The sequence below is a fragment of the Haemaphysalis longicornis genome, unplaced genomic scaffold (assembly GCF_048455015.1).
Source record: "Haemaphysalis longicornis isolate Haplotype H1 unplaced genomic scaffold, Haemaphysalis longicornis Haplotype H1 scaffold_16, whole genome shotgun sequence".
In the NCBI taxonomy this organism is placed as follows: domain Eukaryota; kingdom Metazoa; phylum Arthropoda; class Arachnida; order Ixodida; family Ixodidae; genus Haemaphysalis; species Haemaphysalis longicornis.
In genome coordinates this window covers 13,868,845-13,892,675 of record NW_027526266.1, presented here as the reverse complement: position 1 = coordinate 13,892,675, position 23,831 = coordinate 13,868,845, and the positions used below count along the sequence as shown (strand labels likewise).

The 23,831-nt window shown below is 47.4% G+C and overlaps 1 non-coding gene and 1 pseudogene across 1 annotated transcript; both read right to left on the bottom strand.

Moving 5' to 3' along the window:
* Positions 1-408: 408 nt before the first annotated feature.
* Positions 409-5,772, bottom strand: LOC144166233 (uncharacterized; annotated as a pseudogene).
* Positions 5,773-19,936: 14,164 nt separating this feature from the next.
* Trnaa-ggc (transfer RNA alanine (anticodon GGC)) lies at positions 19,937-20,009 on the bottom strand. Its single transcript has one exon. It is a non-coding gene; the product is annotated as a tRNA-Ala (tRNA).
* Positions 20,010-23,831: the final 3,822 nt, after the last annotated feature.

Genomic DNA, 23,831 nt, shown 5'->3' with positions numbered 1-23,831 from the left:
TTGTGTTGTCGTTGTACTTGATTGCTAGAGCGGATCTCAGCTTTGAAATTTCGTGTCAGTACTCCTTTAAGCGGGCGCATTAGCCCTTCTCACGCCCGATTCCTGGCCAATCCCCCACGTGGGTATGTGCCATGTCAGCGGCCAGGCAGCGCGCGCCCAACTGCCCCCGTTGCCAAGGAAGACGAGGAGATTCCTGGCCAATCCCCCACGTGGGTATGTGCCATGTCAGCGGCCAGGCAGCGCGCACCCATCTCCCCCCGTTGCCAAGGAAGACGAGGAGCGCGCGCACCCGCAGCTGTTGCTATGCGGACGGCGGCGGACGCTTCAGGCTCGCTTAAGAAGTGCATTCGCACTTAAAAAATCACCATCCCGTCGAACCTATAAATGTGGTTGGCCAGGCGGTGATCTTCACCGCACAACCTAGAGGAGACACAGAATTAGGTTGAAAGCTATAAGCAAATATAATCTTTTATGAATTATGATGGTGGTCGTCCTTACACGAAAAAACGTTCATTCCGCCCACACCATTATAAACATTATTCATCACAAAGTTGCAGGGTGTTTGTTACTAATCTAGTAAACATACGTCTGTTAGAAAAGTATCCGATCTTTGGACGAACAAAAAAAAATGGCATAAGTGGAGCGTTGGAAACCTAAAGTAGTCTCCTTCTGACTCCACACACTCCTCCCAGCCGTGAGGCCATTGCTGGAAGCATTCCGAGAAGGCCTCTTTGGGATTGAAGCTTAGATCAGCTGTCGTTACAGCCATATGGTGCTCTTTTGTCTGAAATCGCGCGCCTTTCAATTATCTCTTGATTTTGGGAAACAGCCAGTGTCACGATCTGGCCCGCATTCGTGAACGTGGGAGGGTCCTGGTACCCTCCAGCCGAGTGACGACCTGCAGCGTGCTGGTGGTGACTGTGATTGACCGCGAACTGCTGTGCTCCGCGGTCTTTATTCACTAGCCACACGCAATGTTGCCCACAGAGCCTGGTGGGGCCACTGAACTTAGCTGCCAACGAGAGAGAGAGAGAGAGAGAGAGTAAACTTTATTTGAAAATAGGGAGAAGAGAATGTGGAAAGAGTTATGGGTGAAGTACTGTTTCCAGGACAGCAGTAGCAAAGGCTCCCAGCTTGGCTGTGTCCAGCAGCTCACGCTGTGTCGAGTGGTCCGAGATGGACTGTGGTAAATCCCAGGACTGTCTAGAAATTTTGTAGTGTTCAGTTGCCAAATTACAGGGCAGTTCCAGACTGTGCGGAATAAGTCTGCTCTTAATTCGCATTTGTGGCATTCTTCGTTATATGTCTCTGGGAACATAAGAGACAGTCTGGATTTGTTTGAAAAAACGTTGGTTTGTAGTTTTGTTATGTTTTGTGCTTCTTCGGCATAAATGTGATGCGGTGCGGGCATGGTCTTTCTCGCTTGCCTTTGTATGTAAAGCCTTTCATTAGGCGAAGATTAGGGTCGGGGGGCGCCAGACACTTGTCACAGCCAGAAGTCACAGGGGCCGTATCAGGAGATTATGGGCGTGTTGAACTACAGGAGTCTGGATTTTCGCCTAAAGAAGTCTGAGTCAAGTGCGAGGAATGTACAAGAGCCTTGTCGTGATGGGTGCGCCAATTTGTTGTAGAATACAACACCGGTCCCTCGCGCCGCAAAGCATCACATAGGTGACGGAGGACCACCCTGTAGTACTCTTTGGTGATTGATTGACCCTGTGGTGCGTACTCGTGGTGTACCACACCGCGGAAGTCAAAGAAATAAGTCAGCATCAGTTTGCGGTTGCTACGCGCTTGGCGAGCTTTCTTTGCTCTCCATGACGTGGGATGCTTACACTGTGACGACTGGGATTTCGTTTCCGGGGCGTACTCACACACCCAAGACTAGTGACCAGTGATTATGGGGTTCATGAAGTCGGGGTCACCGTTTGTGGAATCCAGAAGGTCCTGTGAGACTTCATCCCAAAGTCGATTTTGCTGCACCACGAGCAGCTTCGGAACAAATTTCGCCGCAGCTCTCTTCATGCTCAAATCTTCCGCAATAATTCAATGTGCAGAAAAAGGTCTGATGTCCATCTCTCTCTCAATTTTTCGGATAGCCACACGACGGTCCCGCATGACCACAGCGTTCACTTCGAGAATGACCTGGTCATTACGGCGTGTTGATGTGCGAACGGAGCGTGGCTTGCTCTCCACCCATGGGTGGTGGTCTTAAAACCGATTATACCCACTCCTTAATCTGTGTGCTGCTCATAGCATCGTCACCGAAAGCCGTCTCAATCTTCTGAGTTGTTTGTACTTGGCTGTCGCCTAATTTGTGGCAAAATTTGATAAAGTAGCGCTGCTACAGTCGCGCCGTCAATTTCTTTGCAATAAAAAAACTGACGAGAGCACTGCGCACGACGTTTTAAGATCGGATACTTTTCTAACAGACGTACTATCGTGATAAATTGAAATATGAAGAACGGAGCGGGCAGCTTTCAGTAGATGTTGCGCATCCTGGCGATGGTCCAAGTGTGCGCCGTACGAACAAGTTGCGAAAGTTTGTTTCCAACGTTGACATGAAAACCTCGTCGTTCGGTTTGTGAGCGTTTTGGTTTGTCTTCGCACCGCGTTAAGCGACCGCTCATAGTATTTCTTTCTCTATGACCCGCTCACACAAGCGTTATCCAACTTTGGTGCTGCGATCAGTGAAAACGGTGCACGCAGTTATGTGCCTTTATTTATTATTTGGTGTGGAGAGCGCTACAAACGACGGAAATAGGATGGATTTTTCATACCAGGGTTGGACACGAACTCTTGTAACTTGTTCTTGTTCGCACTGCGCATATGCGACCCGTAGCCAGGATGCGCAGCATGTAATGGAAGCTACCCACTCCGTTGTTCGTATCTCTATTTATCACGATAGTACATGTCCCAGTGATCACCTGAAGTGTAACTCATGTTTTGATATAGCGATTTGTGCCCATTGATTAATCTAATATTGATAAATGTCCAATGATCAAACGTATAAGAGGCTGAAATCATGATTCGAACGGCGGCCGAATTTAGTGGTGACCGCGTGCTAGTAGCATCCATTGCCCACGCGGCGCGCTGTAGCGTTCGTCTTGCTTCAAAGACACAGAGCCACGGTACTTTTTGTTTGCAGGCATAAAACACACAAAACACTAGCCATAGAAACATTTCTTTCAATTAGACGTAGTTCAATGCGCTAGTATGTTTATAGCGAAGCTCGAAATTTGCGGGTGCGAGGAAACGTCCAACTGCATCACCTTGGATTCTTAAAGGCAGTCTGGCATCACGAAGGTGGTCTCCCGGTTGTCTGCTAGATGAAAGAAAATCTCTGAATAGCCTCATCGTAAGTCGACTGTGCTAGAATTCTCTCGGCCACTCAGAAAGTTGTGGACGTCCTTCGCAATGCCTTTAAACAAATAAACCACTTTGTCCTCATCGGACATCTGAGAATTAATGACCCTGCCGAGATTTCGCAAACCCTGGATATACGTACTGCAGATTTCCAACAGGTTTAAGCCGTCTGAGCTAATGTTTACTCTGTCCGTGTTTGTTTTACTACGGAATGACACAGCTCCCTCTACCGAAAACCCACTGATTATATCGGCTCACGTGTTGGTAGCGCGTGAGCCGGTCCTGGGCGTCTGCACAAGCTCTCCCAGGAGCATAAGGGGCTATCTGTGATGAGTCAAGCTCCCAGTATGTGCGGGTTGCTGAGGCCATTGAGGCCCAGTATGTGCGGGTTGCTGAGGTTGCTGAGGCCCAGTATGTGCGGGTTGCCTGCCATTCATGGTAGGAGGCGATTGAGGCAGATGACCGAGCCGTCTGCTTCGACACAAGTCTTGGGCGACCGTGGTGACCTACAATCGCCGTATCAAAGCTGTCATAGATAATAAAGCAGTGGGGTTTATTTGCAGTAGCGCCCACGACACACAAATTGAAGCAACGAAGCCCAGAGTTCAGTAGCCTAACTTTTCTTCTTCGAGACAATCCCTACGCAGATGAACATACAGCGAAGCTTTCTTGGTCTCCGTGATGGAGGTACCCTAAAGAATCACACTGCAGAAAAGCCACCTTTACACAACGGGAGGGCACAAAAAGATGATGATGATGAAACAAGAGAAAACGTTTAAACTGGTTTGAAGAAAATCTTGGTCCCTTCTGCTACGGTGCGGACGTCTATCTGATACCGTCATCATCGATTTTTTCTTTATTACTTGTTTGGTACAATGGTACAAAACAAAATCATGATCATCAGCCTACTCAGGTCAACCGCAGGAGAAAGGCCTTTCCCATTGACCCTAAACTGGTGCTATCCTGCGCTGCTCCAATCCACAGTTTACCCTTGAATTCATTCATTTTATTCCTCCAACGGATTAATGGCCTTCCACTTCTTCTAGACCTATCTATTGGTATCAGCTTTGCTACCGCAATTGTTCGCTGTTTGTTGGCTCGTCTCACAACATGGGCAGTCCAAACCTACTTCTTTTTCTTTACTAAAACTATATTTTCTACTGCTGTAGTTTGTTCTCTCATTTAGGTAGCTCGTTTGCTCTCCCTAAGTGTTAGTCTTAACATTATTAGTTCCATGCCCCTCTGAGTTGATTTAGGTTTGTTTCGGTTATTTATTAAGGCAACAAGTTTCAGCTGAATAGTTACAACCGGTAGTATGCACTGATTGTAGATTTTTCTTTCTCAATTTGCGGTTCAGCTGTTGCCGCTTCCAACGCGCCTGTATCGAACGTTTGGCCTCGATCAGATGGGCCAGGGGGCTGTCCATGACAATGACGTCTTCGTCCGTTTCGACGGTCTTGGTGGCCGACTGCACTGCATCGCGGAGCTCTGCCGCCTAGGTTTCGATGTCTGTAATGTCTTGGGCTGTGTACCTTACGGAAACCGTCCCAATCCGTCCACTTGTGTGCAATGGTGTTGCCGCGGAAAAGTTTGAGCACCGTGATTTCGAGGATGAAGTGAGCGCTGCCCAAGTCGTCGCCAGTGCTGTGCCATGTTACTTTTCCCGCGTGGTCGTTCTTGACAAATTTAAGGTCTTGTATGATGTCTCGTGCTACGGAGTTGCCGATGCAGGTGGGATGAGCGGGGTCCGTTATCCGGGCACAGTTGTGGTCCAGAGCATCCTGTAACAGGTCCCGTCCCTTGGGTGTCAACGGCTGAACCGCCAATTGAGAAACAAGCAGGCTGACTTAAACAGGGCCATTGAACACCACTGCAAGGTCCTGTGCCGTCAGCAGTGGAACGAAATCTGCAGACGAGCTGACGGACAAATGCACCACGGTTGCACATGGAATCTAATTAGACACCTCCTAGACGAAACTAAGACCAAGTCACACGAGCTCGCCCGCATGACCAGCCTCATGCAAACCACCACACGAAATCAAGGAAAAGACGCTGTTATCAAGAGCCTGGAAGCCAAGTAGCTCCCGCACACGCCAAAGAAAACCCACTCGCCGTGCGGGGGGCTGCCCAACGCGTGGCTCCACCGAGACATTACCACGTCAGAGGTGCGGGTAGCAGTGCACGAGCTGAATACTCGCTCGGCAGCAGGTCTTGATCTCGTTACCAACAAGAACCTACGCAACCTCGATGAAGCATCGATCGAGTCCCTAACCCGTTACTTTACGAATGCTGGCGTTCGGGCAAGCTCCCCAAACAGTGGAAATGGGCAAGAACGATTTTGATACCGAAACCGGGCAAACCACCGGATATTGTCAACCTGCTTCCCATCTCGCTCACGTCCTGCATGGGCAAGGTGCAGGAGCACGTGGTAGCCACCCGTTAGCAGGAATACTTGGAGAAGGATGGCCTCTTTCCAGACACGATGATTGGCTTCAGGCACAGACTCAGCACACAAAATTCCATGTTACAACTCAAACACAAAATCATCGACAACAAGACACAAGACAGCAGAGTAATTCTGGGGTTTCATTTACAAAGCGCATTCGGTAAAATCAAACACTCAGCCATATTAGCACAAGCATCAAAACTTAACAGGGGATAATGAGCTACAATTATATCAAGTACTTCTCGAACAACTGCACGGTGGAACTGCATGCCGGAGACCTCAAGCTTCTCGAACGCAAGCTCGGCAGCATGGGCACGCCTCAGGGTTCGGTCATCTCGCCATTGCTGTTCAACCTCGTCATGATCGGGGTAGTGAGGGCATTGGCGGGGACTGGCGTCCGGCACACGATCTACGCCGACGACATTACCCTGTAGGCGGCCGGTGGCACCGACGCCAGCATCGAGCCACAGCTGCAAGCGGCGGGTACCACCATTGCGCAGCACATTGAAGGCACCGGCCTTGTTTGCTCGCCCGCCAAATCCAAGCTGTTCGTCCTCACACCGCTACGACCGGGGCGGGAACGCGCTCCCCCCAGGGAGTGCGATCACATCAAGAACGTGACAGCATCAGGGCAACGCCTTCATTAGGTTTCCAAGATCATGGTCCTGGGTCTCCTGCTAAACAAGAGCGGTCGCAACGACGAGACCATTACCAAGCTTACCACCAAGGCAATGGACGAAATCCGGCTCATACACCGAGTATCGATGCGACGGGCGGGCATGCATGAAGACAGTCTCGTGCGCCTTGTCCAGTCGTTCGTGATCAGTCACATCGCATACGTTGCGTCCTGCCTCAACTGGCACGTCACCGACAGGACCAAGATCAACACGCTGATCAGACGGACTTATAAGACGGCGCTACTTAACGGAGACCACATGTATGGCTCGGCTCCTGCAACTCGGTGTCCATAACACCCTAGAGGAAATATACGAGGCGCAGCTCACCGCGCAAATGAAGCGCCTCTCTACCACCCAGACGGGCCGCAGTATCCTGGCATCCCTAGGTCACAACCCCCGAGCTCCCAGGCGGAAACTGTGCGAGATCAGCGAGGAGGCGCAGGCCCACATCAGCGTGGACCCCATCCCGAAAAACATGTACCCTGAGTATAACCAAGAACGGCGGCAGGCGCGGGCCAAGGCCCTCACCGAGCAACATGCCCAAGACCCCCACGCCCGATACTTAGGCGCATCGGAATACCAACGCGAAGGCTTGGCGGGAGTGGTCGTCGCGGCGGCTACCGGCACCAAGACGGCGGCAGCGAGCGTGTGGTGCACAGACGCCGAGGAGGTTGCCATCGCTCTGGCTATCTCCGAGACCGAGTGTCGCACCGTGCTCAGCGACTCGAGGAAACCCGTGCGCAACTTTGCAAAGGGGCGAGTGTGCGCTCCGGCGGCTGCCATCATTGCCAAGCTCACGTTTCAAGACCAAGGAAGCACCATCCGTATAAAATGGTTCCCCGCTCACGCCGTCGAGTGTGCATCTTCACCGAACCACAACGAGACGGCCCATTCGGCGGCGCGAGCGCTTACCCTCCGCTCCCCCGAGAGTGACCGTTCCGTGTGGTGGTTCGAAACCAAGGACCGAATGGCCAGTTATGGCAAAGTGACTAAGTCTTATCGCCTAGCTCGACGGACAATGCCGCCTCCCCAGCCGGCACTCAGTCGGGAGGAGGCCGTAATTCTAAGGCAGCTACAGACCAGGTCACTCCCCGCCCCGGCAGTTCTACACGTGCTTCACCCAGAACTCCATTCGAGTCGTGTGTGCAGTGTTTGCTCAGTGGGTCCGGCGAACCAATGGCACATCATGTGGGACTGTGCTAGGTTCCAGAACGAAGCTACCTCCAGGACATACCCGCCCGAACTTCAAAGTGCAGTGCAGTGTACAGGCAAGGACACTCAACTACGGGCCGTCCAGCAGGGCTGGGGTGCGCTCGAAAAGCACACGCCGCACCACCTGCCACAAACGGGCCGAACTGGGGCATTGCAGAGTAGGGCATAACTCCGGGTCGACGCTTGGCCAACGTCACGACGCTTTAAACCGTCGGTTGCCGATATTTAATAAAGTTACTCCTATCCTATCCTATCCCAGATTGTTCTTTTGAGTGACATATGTAGCTACCTTTCATTATTTTGGAGTATTTGCCGAGTGCTCCCCACCCCATACATATTCTACGGCGGATTTCTCTCTCGTGGGTAAAGTCAGCACTAACCATCTGTGCTGAGGTAGATATTTTCTTTTACTTCTTCTAGTGCTTCTTTTCTAAGCCGAAGAGAACGTTTTCGGCATGCTCATTCCTTTTTGCTTATGATTTATACTTATTTTTTTAGCCCCATGGTCGTGTTTTCTGTTTTCAGTTCCTAAAACATAGTTAGATGTGTTCTGCACTCTCACTTAGCAAGACTATGTCGTCCGCAAACCTCAAAATTTTCAAATATTCCCTGTATACCCTTAATCCTGTGTTTCTCCCGCAAAGCGTTATAAACAACCCCTCCTGAGCTGCTGTGAATAGTTATGGTGAGATAAAATTCCCTGTCTTACTTCCTTTCGGATTGGGAATTTATAGCATTGCTTGTGGAGAGGTATGCTGACCCCGCATTAGTGTTGTAGACGTCCCTCGTTCCTTCTCGAGAGAACTATTCTAAACTTCGTAGGTGGCAAGGTAGTCTGTGTCCATCAGACGTCCTGAAAGGGCATAAGTGTAAACTTCAGAAATGAGTCCTACAAGAATAATCTACACAGTACACAGCACAGTCAGTGGGGTAGGTTCGCAAGGGTTCACCAAAACAGTTCCTCAAACGTAACTCTTTTTGTGCTGTGAGGTAGACTAAGCACCGTTCGAAACAGCACGAAAGGTCAACGGCTTACGTATCACTTATATACTTATATGGACCACTCATTTACCAACCTACAGTACGCAGGACTAGTACCGGTCTTTGTGTAGTGTATGCGCGGTTCTTTCGGGTGAGCCAAAGGTTGTTCGCAATGTAATTCGGTGCCATTTCCGCCGTGGGAAGCATGCACCCTTGCTGTGGTAGACGCTGTGGTATCGGTTCCTGCAACTTCTAGAAGAGCGGTTTGGGTCAAATCTGGACCAAATAAAACTGCCACGCCTCTCCCGAAAGTTAAAAACGAATGTTTTTTCGGCTTTGCACGCTTTCCCACCTTTTTGGGTATACACTGTTTTCGCCTCCGCGTATTTCTGGCTCGCGATTTCGGAAGCACAGTGACCTTTCGCGCCGAAATGTGGACATCATAGGGTGAGTTGATGTAAGGTTTCTGCAAGCGCAGATTCGCATGGAGCAATAAACACAGTAGTCCTGATTTAGTGTTCAATACCGCTTGGCGTTCACGCTTTAGCCTGAAGCTTTTGATGCACCAAGAGTTGTGAGGGCTAAGGAAACGACAGCATACTCGTGGTTGGGCCACGCTGTGATGTGAACCACGGAAGGATGTTTTCCTGGGCAACAAAATCGCTGTTTTGTTTCGGGTTTCCCTTTTCCACGACAACTTTCCCGAGCAGGGTAAGGGCTCAGTTCATGGCAAGCTCACCACTTTTGTAATGAATGTTTGGCCGGACCGCGAAGAAAGTGACGAGCCTGGACTACTTCCTCGCAAATTCACACGCACTAACTGTAATAACTGGATTTATGAAAAACGTTGTAAACTACACGCGGAAATCACAGGTGCGGAGGATTGCGGACATAGTCATCAAGTCATACGCTCCAGGCGGGGATCGCAGAGATGAGTCAGTAAGGATGTGACGACTCGGAACCGCACTTCTCTGGCTGGCGACGGGGCAGGTTACTCGAGTCGTTGTGGACGTGTCTCGCTGGACAACCACGTGATGGTGGCAGATGGCGAGCAGCGGGACGGAAGGGCTTAGGCCTGCACCACGGCGAGGCCTCGCTGTCCGCGCTCCACGCCACCAGAACACCGCTCACTCCACCGGACGCAACAGCTTTTTGTCGTCTCGTCGGTCATCGTATCGTTGGCAGTCCGGGCAGTGGCTCAGACGGGAGAGCCGGCGACAGTCCTCGTGCCTACACCACGAGGTTGGCCGTCTTGCTGCCTCCGAGATTGTTGTTGTTGTTGTGGCGCCTTTATGTACGGCACATGCCCAATCAGGGGATCGGCTAATCAACAGAGGATGGTTAAAATGAATGGAAGTCTTATTTAATCACGAGACGCTTAGGAAAGATAATTTAAACCGGGTGAACAAACCCCTTCTCCTCTTCTCCTTCTTCGTGGGTCACACCCATAATATACAGGACATTGGCCGCTATGGAAACGCGGCATGCACACCTCATCACACCTTCCCAGTTTTGAAACGAGTTCCCGTTACAAGTTCCTATATCGAGAAATAAACGCGTTTCAGTTCCATTTCTTACATTGTAACGTGTCGTTACATTAGCGTCGCGTTTGTTGTTTTTTTTTTGGATTAAAATCTGGTGTCGGGTAAACCTGAGGCGAAAGGAAGTGGGATATTTAACACACACATCGAACTACGTATATTGTACGAATATGAACACCGCTGCCAGCAAATTATCTGGCGATAGAAAGAATTCAACGAAACGCTCCTAGACCATATTTCTGGGGGGAGCACCGGACACATTCCAGACATGTCGAACTGCAAGTGTGGCGCTTGCTATTTCAAGAGCAGCACATATGGCGCTGTCCACAGGGTTTTCAAATGCGCAGTCGGAATACTTCGCTTCAAATGTCAAAAAATAAAGTTACTCGCAATCCCGAACATAAATGTCTTGCACAAGAAACCACTTCAAAAGAAACAATACAGAGGCGTTTATTGAATGCTCATTCAATATTACAGTATGAGTGAAAAAATAATGTCCGGATTACATATTCGCAACTTAGGAGAGTCCTAAACCATTTTACCAGCAAAAAACGGGCAGGGACCTAGAAAGAAGTGGACGGGACCATCGCTAGTTCTCTCCCTGTCCCTGTCCGTTTTTCGCTGGTAAAATAATTCTGTCAATATAAACTACCCCAACTTTCAGCCTTAGTAGAGTCATTTTTTTAACCTCAGCAAAAGTGGCATCTCGATGTTTGTGTAGGACAGACGAACCGTTTTTTGTTTCATCGGCAATTTGTTGGCAATGTTGAAGAGCCGTACCTCCAAACCTCTTCAAGATACTACCGTGTTGTACTTGAGCATAAGCTGGTTCTGCCTCTCACGCTCCGCAAGCGCTCATAGTCGTGTGCTAGCGTACAGCCCGCGCTCTTTATGGACAGTGGGTATTTTGTGTATATTTTGCTTGAAGACCGTTGAAACGCTCTGTGGTGCCATGCACAGAACTTTCCCCTTTATGGATTGCTCCTTAATTTCCGGCACGCGCAAACACCGAACCCAGAGCATCAACAACAGAGCTTCAGTCTGTGACTCTGCCGGATTGGGGGTTCATGGGCACCTTTTTGTCGCAGCCTTTCTTGCTCTATCTTTATGCTGCAGTTTTTGCGTTTGGCCACCGGCTTTTCTTTGTCGGGAAGGAGGAATCATGCGCACGGCAGCAGCCACCAGATTAGGGTTACCTCCACATTAATACAGGAAGTTGGCGGGGAAAGGGAAGGCAGGTAGCTTACCCTAACATAGAGAGGCAACGAAATCACTTTTCTTAATGGCAGTATCCTGCAGGCAATTTCATTGTTTCTTTGCTGTTGCGGCCTCTTGAAGTGGTACTTCATTGGGCTCCATACTCCTCGCCGCAATTGGTCTTGCTGGAGAATGTACTCGTAAATGTTGTCGCACTTGACGTGGAAGTTCAGCTTTACCTGAAGCTCTGCCAGGACATGTTCTCGCTAACTTTGTGTTCCGGAGCGTGACGTGCCTAGCCTCATCTTGGCATCAAAAGCAGCCAAATCCTAGCGATGGAACGTTTTCAGAAGGAGCTCCGGTCCCTCTGCCATTCCCTCGTAAACGTAACGAGTTACCATTACAGTTCCACCCACTCCTAATGTAATGGTGGCGTTCCTCCGTTCCTCTCAAAAGGAACTAGTTCCAGTAACTCCGTTCCTTGGAACGCCGTTCCGTACAACACTGCCCAGCAATTCCTTTATGTATGGTTCTGCGCTTTCGGATAAATCCGATAAAATCCGAAAACCACTCGTCGGTAAACATTTTGAGAATTCGGATTTATTCAAAAAACTCCGAATACAAGGACGACCACCTGGGAAAACCAGACTACCCTCTATCTTTCCCTGGCAGTGAAGAGGTGTTCAGGCATGGGGAAAACCAGATGTATGCAAGTAAGGACAAGCAAGGCAACGTCATCACAAAAAGGGATAAAATAGCCATTGTAACCGTGGAGTTCTATAGAGATCCGTGCAGCAGCCAGCACATCAAAGATAATGCCGCACGAAGAAGTAGTTCAGAGGAGATAGAAATCTCACCAGTAACGACAGAAGAACTAAGGTAGACTTTGGAAACAATGAAAGGGGCAAATCACCTGGTGAAGATCAGATTACAGCAGACCGGCCAACTGTGGAAGTAATACTGGCAAACCTGTACTCGCATGCCTAATGGCCGCGAGTGTACCGGAATCTTTGAAGAACGCGAACACCATCCTAATTCATAAGGAAGGTGATATAAGGACTTTAAAAATTACAGGCCGATCAGCTTACGGCCAGTAGTCGACAGGCTACCTACCAAGGTAATCGCTAACAGAATTTCTGTCACCTTAGATTTCAGTCAACCTAAAGAACAAACAGGGTCTTGTAAAGGCTCTTCAACACTGGAACATATTCACACGATTAATCAGGTGATCGATAAGTGCGCATAGTATACTCAACCCCTCTACTTAGCCTTCATAGATTATGAGAAAGTATGTGACTCTGCCGAAACATCAGCAGTCACCCAGACATTACGGAACCAGTGTGTAGACGAGCAATATGTAAGAATACTAGACGACATTTACAATGGGTCCACAGATACCATGGTTTTCCTAAGAAAAGCGAAAAAATACCTCTACGGAAGGGCGTCAGACAAAAAGGCAATCTCTCCTATGTTATTCACAGCATGTTTGCACGAACTATTCAGAACATTGGAAACAGGCGGTATAAGGGTTACTGGAGAATACCTCAGCAACCTCACATTTGCTGGTGACGTTGCCTTGATAAGTAACTCGTTGGACGAATTTCAAAGCGTGATTACCGTATTGGACAAACAGAGTAGAACCGTGGCCTGAAAATATATGTGCAGAAAACTAAAGTAATGATCAATAACCTCGGGAATGCACAGCGATTTGAGATAAGTGGCGAGACAGTGGAAGTTGTAAGCGAATATATCTATTTAGGAGAAGTTGTGACGAGGGATCCCAACCGTGAGGCAGCGATAATTAGAATAATAAGAATGGGGGGAGTGCATTCGGCAGGCACCCTCAGATAATGAATGGCAGCATACGGTGTCCAAAGCCTTGCGAAGGTAACAACCACGAAGATGTGTTGTCTTCAATGCCGTGTGCTCCTGAGTACCCGCCAAAGGAGATGGATGTGGTCATGTGTGGCGAGATTGGCTCTGAATCTTGCCTACATGGTGTGAAAAAAGAAAGCTTACTGTTCCAGGTAGTGGGTGCGTTGAGTAGCGGCCATGAGTTAAAGTAGTTTGTACAATGTCGACATCCGGGAGATGCGTCGCAGGTTAGACGTCGTGGATGGGTCTTTTCCAGGCTTAGGAATGGGTGTGACGACTGCGTGTCCTGAGGCCCAACTGTAATTAAATATTTCCAGTTTATTGCATCTAGTTTGGTCATCTGAATTTCGCACCGTAGACCAAGTCTCACCATCTTTGCCAGGGACAGTGCCCAAGTGCACTTGCTCTAGTGCAGTTATAAGATGAAGTTGCAGTTATAAGCTGAACGAGAGAGCCTGTGAATATATGTATTGATCCCCACTCTCCTCACCCAACTCACGTTTCGAGTATATTTTTGTGTGTGTGAAATTGAATATTATTGTACTTATTCTGTACTGCTGGATTGCCCTGTGAAGCAAGAGCCTCTGTCAGGCTGTAGCCTTTAGCTCTTGCTTCACTTTCCACTGTTGGAAAGTGAATAAACTTCAAACTTCAAACTTCAATAACGAAGGGCGCCTCAAGGGGGTTCTTTTAGTCTACTGGTTCCGAGAAGCAAATGTCCTGGGTTGGCTTACAGTATGGCACTGGAAGAACGTTCTTGCACCTTCACGCTGGAAAGCCTCATGACTGGCTCTGGTGGAGAACATCCGGGACTGTAGCCAGGAAGCTCGGGCCATCAGTGATGGCCCGGAACCTTACCCACGACGTCCGTGCTCCGGTTTCGAGCTCCGAGGAGAGCTGATGCTCTCGTCCCCTCATGCCGGTTTGATTCTGCCCACCCCCTCCTCCTATTCCCCCCGCAACCACCGCTCCCCTCCGCTGCCTCCACCGGGCCAGCTACGCTGCTTCCGGCGCGCAGCCAGCACTGCTAGGCTGATCGGCGAATGCCGCTTGGGCAGAGACGGCACCAACTCTACTATCACTTGAACAATTTATTGGCGTTACGTGCGCGAACGCGACGTGCGGCGAGGGTGAGGGATGTGCAATACAACACAGACAAGGTTGTCTGTTATTAGGCACAACACACGCACGACAGAAATCGTATCCTTCAGCTCAGCTTCACAGCATACCAACAAGGATCTCACCCTTCGCTAACAGCACTCAAACACTTCTTGTTGCGATTCGTCCTTGTGTTTCTGGCGTCCCTTTTTCAGTTAGCACCATAATGTCCGAGTAGGCACACACGAGAAACCGCCCATTACTTGAGACCCACGCGTCGACCTTACAGTGAAGGAGCAGCAGCCTCACTCTCACTTTCCCTCACTCTTCTTGGCCTGGAATTTTACTCCTCTCCACTTTCCTGCGCCGAGTTTTAAGGGACGCCCGGAACAATGAAACTGAAGCTTAAACAGCCCCGCTGTTAAAACACCGACGAGTACCTTTTGGCCGATGCAGTTATGTTAAAAGCGTCTCATATTTACAAAGGTGTCTATTATGCGAACTGTCCTGATCTTAGTTTCCTGGAGTCTGAATAAATCTCTGATGTAAGCGGCACTCTAAGTGAAATATACCTGACAGGTCACCCATTTTAGTTTGCATGCCTGACATCCATACGGGGTTTGCTTAGGCTATGGAGGCTTAGGAGCATGAATATTTTCATAGGAGCCCCTTCTACACTATCGGTGGGCAACAAAAGTGTGTCATACGGTGTGACTGGTAATTTCTTTTTAAGTATTTGTTGAAGAACGTCCGAATGCGAGACGGCGTCAGAAAAAAGTTGCAACGACGTATACGTTTAGGTCTTAAGATGTGCGACGCGATACCGTTACTACGATGATTAAGGAGAGTTTTGGAACTGCGTTTTGGTACTGGAAGTTCCGAAACTGTGTTGCTGCATTTGCGATTTCTGGTTTCCGAGCACCGTAGGTCAGCCAATCGAGAAAGACTGCCTCAACAGTGTGAAAACACTGTTGAGAAACACGAAAGACAGGCACAGGAAAGACAGACACCATCTTCGATAGTGAGGCTTAAGGTGTGGGCGGGAAAGGTAGCGGGTGCTTGGTGTTCGTCAGTTTCGGCGAGAAGGCGATAGTGTCAGTGGTTCAAAGTGCGTCTTCCGCGATATCGTGGTCGGTCTGAACGATTTAGTTTTTGCTTTGATTGATTGATTGATTGATTGATTGATTGATTGATTGATTGATTGATTGATTGATTGATTGATTGATTGATTGATTGATTGATTGATTGATTGATTGATTGTGGGGTTTAACGCTCCGACTCTTCACAGGCGACGAGACGCGCCATTGTGGAGGGCTCCGGATTAATTTTGACCACCTGGCGAGATTTGACGTGCACCTAAATCTCGTACACACAGCCGTTTTTGCTTGTCGCCTCCATCAAAAAAGCGGCCACCACGGCCGGGAATCGAAACCGCGTTCTCGTGCTCAGCAGCACAACGGCTTAGTCACTGAGCCACTGCGGCGGGTGGTTTTTGCTTTGAGAGAGATATAAAAAGCGAATACCTCTTTTCAGTAAGAAGCAGTGGTAGCATCGGTAGAAGGGGCCCGAAGTCGAGAGCCCTGGATGCGGTAGCTCGTCCTCTGCCCTCTCAGTGAGCTCACATTGATCGTGATGTGACGACATGTTCAAAGCTGCCTCCCATCTCCCCACCCAAGTGGGATATGTAATGTCTGATTTGACCTCCACTGAGCAAACCCTTGGGCATGCTACGTTGCGTTGGAGAGGGTGCATGTTATTCGCATTTAGCAGTTTTCAGTTAACGTCGCATATTTCCTACCACTCTTCGCCCTTCTAGATTTGCAAACATGCAGATCGGTTTGTTTCCTGCTCAGAGTTTGCGATTCTTCATCCTTAAGAGTACCTTGTGGCACGCGAATAATCGTGGTCCGAGGCATAGAAAGGGGAGGCGTTCGACTTATTTTTAGGGGAGCAGATCGTGCCAGTCGTGGTCGCAAGGAGCACCGTATGGGAGGTCTTTCTTGGCCAGCAGCCTCGATCCCTTCCGGATCCTCGCGTCCGGGTGTTCATGAAATATGAAATTCATTCAATAGGCGTGGAAGAATCTTTCCGAAGCGGCTAGGTATTCCGTCTCTAATGGTGAGTTAGGAGAGGGAGGGTCACACAGCCACTAATTATTTAGGATTCGCCTGCCTCTACTGCGATTATTGTTGCCTGGGTACTTTCGCACATTCCTCGGTACTTTCGCACAAACCGTGGGCGCATGGGTTCGGTACTCAAATCGAATTATTTTGATCTTGGCATTGAGCGTGTCCGTGTGTAGATTTAATTCAATGAAGTTGTTTCGGAAGAGTTCTTAGGAGGAGTCGGTGGGTCGTCAAAATGTGCATCATGCCTCGTTTCTCTAAGGGAGGGGGGGGGGGGCGGAAAGCGGTCGGGCTGCCTATCTTTATATCTTGTGATCTATCTTGTGCCTATATCTTGTGCCTATGTGTGATATACCTTGTGCCTATCTTGTCCCAGTTTTTCTTTAACAGCCGCCTTCTTTGTATTTTAGATGGTGGCTTCCCTGACGTATTCGAAGGTATACGTATCAGAAGAACATTTGAGGACCTTTTCGGTGACCATAAAAATTGGGGTATTGAGGGCAGCCTTATATTCTCTCCTGATGAAGGCGTTTATTTGTTATTTTTTTTTTTTTGGTGTGGGTAAGTTTGTGGTATATACGGACGGCAGTACGATAACCGGCTTATAATTACTGCATGCGTGAGTCATATTGTTTCCCCTTTCACTCGTACTGTTTCCTGGATTAGGCATTTTAGATTGTACAGTGTGACTTGTTAAAGGTTCTCTGTATTTTTTGATTGTGACAAATAAAGCTGCCGCTCGTCAGTATGTCATACCAAGGATTCCTGCGTGAGTGTTCTTGGAGATGACATCTTTAAACATTTTTGAGAGTTTTTTTCATCTCGGCCTATTCGGTCTATCACTGGCTTGCACCACCTACATTGCGGTGGTGACAGAACCACGAAAAATTCCAAGAGTAAATTTAACATTAGTGAGTTTCAGGTCTTGTTAAAAGATATTATAGTTTGTTTCTGCTCACAATGTAGACCTTCCTTATTTTGCGAGAGACTGGCGATAATATTTTGCCCCCTTTATAGGTGGGCGACACAGTTTTGGCGCCGGCATTAGTTACGATGGGAGAGCGCCTTTGGTGTGATCCTGTCAGTCACGGGTTCGACTGGCGACGGTCTGTCGAGCATTCCACCACATACAGAGCGCACAACGAACTTCACTGCGTCGGCCCGGAGGCTGCGGAATTCACGCATTTTTTCGTCCATCTCGGCCTCGGCCGTACAATGTTGGGCCTTAATTCCAAGCTAAATTTGCTGCTTAATTCCAAGCTAAATTTGCTGCTGAGCATGTTGAGGCGAGCTTTGGCATCAATCTGCCTGCACCAGTCGTAGCTTCTGGTTGGCAGCAATGATGTATTTCCGTGAACGCGGACCGAGCACGCCTGATAGCGGACGGCCAGCAGCCATGGAGAAATCGAAATCGAACAGTACGTTCAAACGTTTCTGGCTCGTGGCAAAACCACCAATTCACGTTTGAGGGCATACAATAGCCCTTCCCCTAAACCAGAGTTTTACAGTCAATGTCCTGGTGCACAGTTGGACAGGTGGAACTTTTAGCGGAGGCTTTCACCAGTATCTTCATTGCGCCGTCATCGCATTCGTGCCGCTCAGAATTTCTTTTGGGTTCGTCGCGTAGGCGTTTGCTTTAGACTTTCGCTGAGTTGAAGTAGACTTAGGCTGTGCACTTTGGCAGTTGGGACTTTGGACGGTTATGATGGTGTAAATACGACGATGGGCGGAGCCGGTACGCTCAGCTTTTTCGCGAGGGTCTCGTTTGCTGACGTCGTAGTGTGGGCTGACTCGAAGGAAGTTTGCCCTTTGATCGTTTACGCTTGAACTTTGACTCTCAGGTTCTTTACACTTTGATCGTGGAGGCTTTTACTACGATTGGAGCGGTTTTGCGTTTGACATTTTGCCATTTGATTTTCGTACAGAAAAAACTTTGTGTTGCAGCTATTGTTGCAGTTAGAAGGAGGAGTTTGCGATTTTCAATTTTCATCATCACCTTTGAAAAGCTGCGCCTAAATTATTATGCGACGTCTCGAGTAAACCTGGGAGTAAGAGTATATATACGATGCCACTGCTTCCCACAAGAAAAAAACGTTGCGTTCCTATGCGTACACGAGAACCACTTTCCAAATGAGGGGACCTCTGTGTAGGAATTTACCCTGTAAATGATATCCCATAGGAAACGAAACAGCAAGTGAGGAAACAAAAGTATTCGCAAATACCTTGCATTGCGTGCCATCTTGCTCCTTACGCAGAACAATTCGGGGAAATGTGTTGGGTGACAGCCGGAGACATGGATACTGGCAAGGTGTCACCACTTTTGTCTGAAACAAAGGCACCTTCTATAATGGCAATACCCATAAAAACGCGTATTTGTCTGGCAGGATGTAAAAATCCATTCTAGCCCTCAGTTACATTACTGCAATGAATGCAACATCATGTTCTCCTTCGAGAATTAAACACAATGAAAACTAAAAATTGCTTCAAGCAATAACTGGGGCGTTGCATGACACTGACCCACCAGGAGTGAATGCATGCAAACTGAATGTGAAATATGCCAAGCCAATTTTCGTACGCTGCTGCTGCTATTGGAAACCGTGTGATTCTGTGTGCACATATAGGCGTAAAATGGCGAAATGTTTCAGTAGTAAAATGTTGTCTTTCTTGGAAAGCTTGAAGGATTACCTGCATTTGATTGAAATGAACTTCGTGGGATAGATTTTACGGATATCCAGATTTTTCACCATTTCTTGGAAGTTCGGAGAACGGAATACTTCCGGGTAATTATGCGCTCGCCTCGTACCAAAACGCTTTTACCCCTACTTAAACAAACCAATCTTCCGCGTTCCGCTGTTAGTGGCAACCTGTTGCAAAGCGTGCTAAAATCTGCAATAATAATCGAAACTATGAAGGCTTCAAATCAAACCAAGATGTTAAAACGCTGTGAAGCAAAATTGTTGAATTCTTTTACCAGGTGTCGCCAGTATTGTTTTAAAAACTAGATAACTTCTTGGGGCTTCCATTCTATCAGTTGTCCAGACAAAGATGTTAATAAAAGCACTGCCGCAAGGAAATGAAGCTAAGAGACACCAGTGAAAATCCGTAGTCTATTCTCGGTCCCGAATCCCATTTTGTACAGTCGCAGTAAAGCAGAAGGTCCATAGCTCTCATCTACCCTGTTAGTACGGAAGGCCATGAGGGACGTTCACGTGGGGACACTCACGTAACTACCGGAGCCACCCGGCACCAGGGACATGGCAGTAGTATATATATATATATATATATATATATATATATATATATATAGAAATAAGGGTTGGCAGTCGAGAAAACCTCGGAAAGCAAAGGGGAGGACGTTGTAGAACATTGAAACAGATTAAGAATTTGGAAAGAAAGAAAGAAAGTGAAGACAAAATGCCCGCCAGGTGGGATCCGAACCCACGACCTCCAGAATGCCGGTCTGGTGCGATAACCACTAGGCTACCGGCGGGGCGATTTTCCCATTCACTTTCTGGGGTATTTATGTTAGGTATGTTTGTTTCCTGTGCTTGGGGGTGGTAGCCAGTGCCATTCGGACTAATCGGGGTGAAGGGGACCTTCTTTTTAACCCCCGGGTCGTGACTCGAGTGTCTACGACATGTCCAGAGTGGTCGACCAGCTTTGAACCCTCTCAAGCTCCCTTTGGCAACAAGACTGCCAGAACAGAGGCCCTCGCTATGCATGTAGCGAATCAGAATAGGAAATGAGGGGCTCGTTGAAAATAACACAGAAATAAGGGTTGGCAGTCAAGAAAACCTCGGAAAGCAAAGGGGAGGATGTGGTAGAACATTGAAACAGATTAAGAATTTGGAAAGAAAGAAAGAAAGTGAAGACAAAATGCCCGCCAGGTGGGATCCGAACCCACGACCTCCAGAATACCGGTCTGGTGCGATAACCACTACGCTACCGGCGGGGCGATTTTCTCATTCACTTTCTGGGGTATTTATGTTAGGTATGTTTGTTTCCTGTGCTTGGGGGTGGTAGCCAGTGCCATTCGGACTAATCGGGGTGAAGGGGACCTTCTTTTTAACCCCCGGGTCGTGACTCGAGTGTCTACGACATGTCCAGAGTGGTCGACCAGCTTTGAACCCTCTTAAGCTCCCTTTGGCAACAAGACTGCCAGAACAGAGGCCCTCGCTATGCATGTAGCGAATCAGAATAGGAAATGAGGGGCTCGTTGAAAATAACACAGAAATAAGGGTTGGCAGTCGAGAAAACCTCGGAAAGCAAAGGGGAGGATGTGGTAGAACATTGAAACAGATTAAGAATTTGGAAAGAAAGAAAGAAAGTGAAGACAATATATATATATATATATATATATATATATATATATATATATATATATATATATATATATATATATATATATATATATATATATATATATATATATATAAATATATATATATATATATATATATGTAAAAAGTGTCCGCAACTAAGTTTTGACGTATTGTTACGGTAGTCCGGAACACATTACCTGCTACATATATATATATATATATATATATATATATATATATATATATATATATATATATATATATATATATATATATATAGTCTGGAATCAAAAACTCACACAGAGTGCGAAAAAATAAGGTTAGTAGAGACAGAGACACGCGAGAACGACATTAAAAATAAACATAAAAGTTTACTGACATTTCAGGTAGTGGACGCGCCATGATAGCTGAGACACCCTGTATATATATATATATATATATATATATATATATATATATATATATATATATATATAGGAAATGAGGGGCTCGTTGAAAATAACACAGAAATAAGGGATGGCAGTCGAGAAAACCTCGGAAAGCAAAGGGGAGGATGTGGTAGATCATTGAAACAGATTAGGAATTTGGAAAGAAAGAAAGAATATGAAGAAAAAATACCCGCCAGGTGGGATCCGAACCCCCGACCTCCAGAATACCGGTCTGGTGCGATAACCACTACGCTACCGGCGGGGCGATTTTCCCCTTCACTTTCTGGGCTATTTATGTTAGGTTTTTATGTTTCCTGTTCTTGGGGGTGGCAGCCAGCGCCACTCGGACTACTCGGGGTGAAGGGGACCTTCTTTTTAACCCCCGGGTCGTGACTCGAGTGTGTGCAACATGTCCAGAGTGGTCGACCAGCGTTGAACCCTCTTAAGCTCCCTATGGCACCAAGACTGCCAGAACAGAGGCCCTCGCTAAGCATGTAGCGAATCAGAAAATGGGAAATGAGGGGCTCCGTGAAATAAGACCGAAAAAAAGGGGTTGGCAGCCAAGAAAACCTCGGAAAGCAAAGGGAAGGTTGTAGTGGGTCATAGAAAGAGATGAAGAATTTTTTGAGTCGAAAAGAAAGTGGTGAAAAAATGCCCGCCGGGTGGGATCCCGGCGACGAACTAATTGCGTACTCGTTTATTCTGGCTGATAAAGAAAACCCGCTAAATACGAAAAACACCACGTGACGGCGCCTCCGCGTGCGTAGACACGCCTTGGACGCGTATCGTAAAGCAATGCCCTCAAACAGCCTGCCTCTGAGTTCGCCAGAATGAAATCAACAAAAGAAAGAAAGAAGAAATCGCGACCGAGTTTGTGCCTTATCTGGACACGTGCCCCCCGAATCTTGCTGTTGCTGCTCCTTCAATTAATGCATGCCATTATCAAGGTGATGCGCTGTCTCATCGGGCGGGTGAGAGGCGAAGCAGTTGCTTTAAAACAGCCTATGTGGGGACGCTGCTGTACAATGCGCGCGGAAGCGCCGTCACGTAGTATCTTTCATATTTCGCGGGTTTTCTTTATTAGCCAGAATAAATGAGTACGCAAATAGTTCAAAGCTGAAAATACAGCAGTTAGATGCCCCTCGTGGGTACCTCCAAGTGCCTCATTGACACTTCAGTGATTAGGACAGTAATTCTCGCGTTAGATAATTATTTACAGTTAATTAGTTACATATCATTAGAAAAAAATACTGTACGCTTCTCCACAGTACAGCAAACATTACATACTAGGTTTTCTTCGAGTAACGCCATTGCTCTTTTTTTAAATCTAGGTGCATGATAGCTGGGACACCCTGTATATATACAGGCTGTCCCAGCTATCATGCACTAAGTTTAAAAAAAAAGAGTAATGCCGTAACTCGAAGAAACCCTATTGGATAATGTTTGCAGTACTGTGAAGAAACGGTGACTAATTTTTTCGTTAATGAGACTTAAATAATTACTTCCAATTAATTATTTAACTCGATAATTACGGTCCTAATAACTGAAGTGTCAATGAGGCATTTGTAGGTATGGACGAGGGGCATCTAACTGCGGTATTTTCAGCGACGAACTAATTGCGTACTCATTTATTCTGACTGATAAAGAAAACCCCCAAAATATGAAAAATACCACGTGACGGCGCATCCACGCGCATTGTAAAGCAGCGTCCCCAAATAAGCTGATTGAAAGCAACTGCTTCCGGTGTTACCCACCCGAAGAGACAGCGCATCACCTTGATAAGGCGCGTGTGCAGATAAGGCACAAACTCAGTGGCGATTTCTTCTTTATTTCTTTTGTTTATTTCATTCTGGCTAACTCAGAGGCAGCCTGTTTGAGGGCGTGGCTTTACGATGCGCGCGGACGCGCCGTCACGTGGTATTTTTCATATTTCGCGGGTTCTCTTTATCAGTCAGAATAAATGTGTACGTAATTATTTCGTCGCTGAAAATACCGCAGTTAGATGCCCCTCGTGGGTACCTACAAGTGCCTCTTTGACTCTTTAGTGATTAGGACAGTACTTCGTGAGTAACATAATTATTTACAATTAATTAATTAAGTCTTATTAACGAAAAAAATGCTGTCCGCTTCTCCACAGTACTGCAAACACTATCTCCACTAGGTCTTCTTCGAGTTACGCCATTACTCTTTTTTATTATCTTGGTGCAAGACAGCTGGGACATCCTGTATATATATATATATAAATCTAGAGAAAGGTAAACTCACAAAGCGCGCAGAAATAGTATAAGTAAAGAGTCGGATACACAGCAAGAACAATAACACACAATGTTTACTTACGTAGCGGCAACGGGACTTGCCTTCATCAGAGTAAAGTTACATGATTTTGCTGTCGCAGAGATTTTGAACACGTTTCTTATATAGGTTTGCATAAAACTGTGAGAAGGAGCGGAAAATGTTTCGGAAATGGAGAGTGTGCATACAGTCAGGCTACGCCTGTGTGACAACATCAACAAACAAACAAACAAAAAAAGAAAAAAGGGGGGGAGCGAGAGAGAGAAAAAG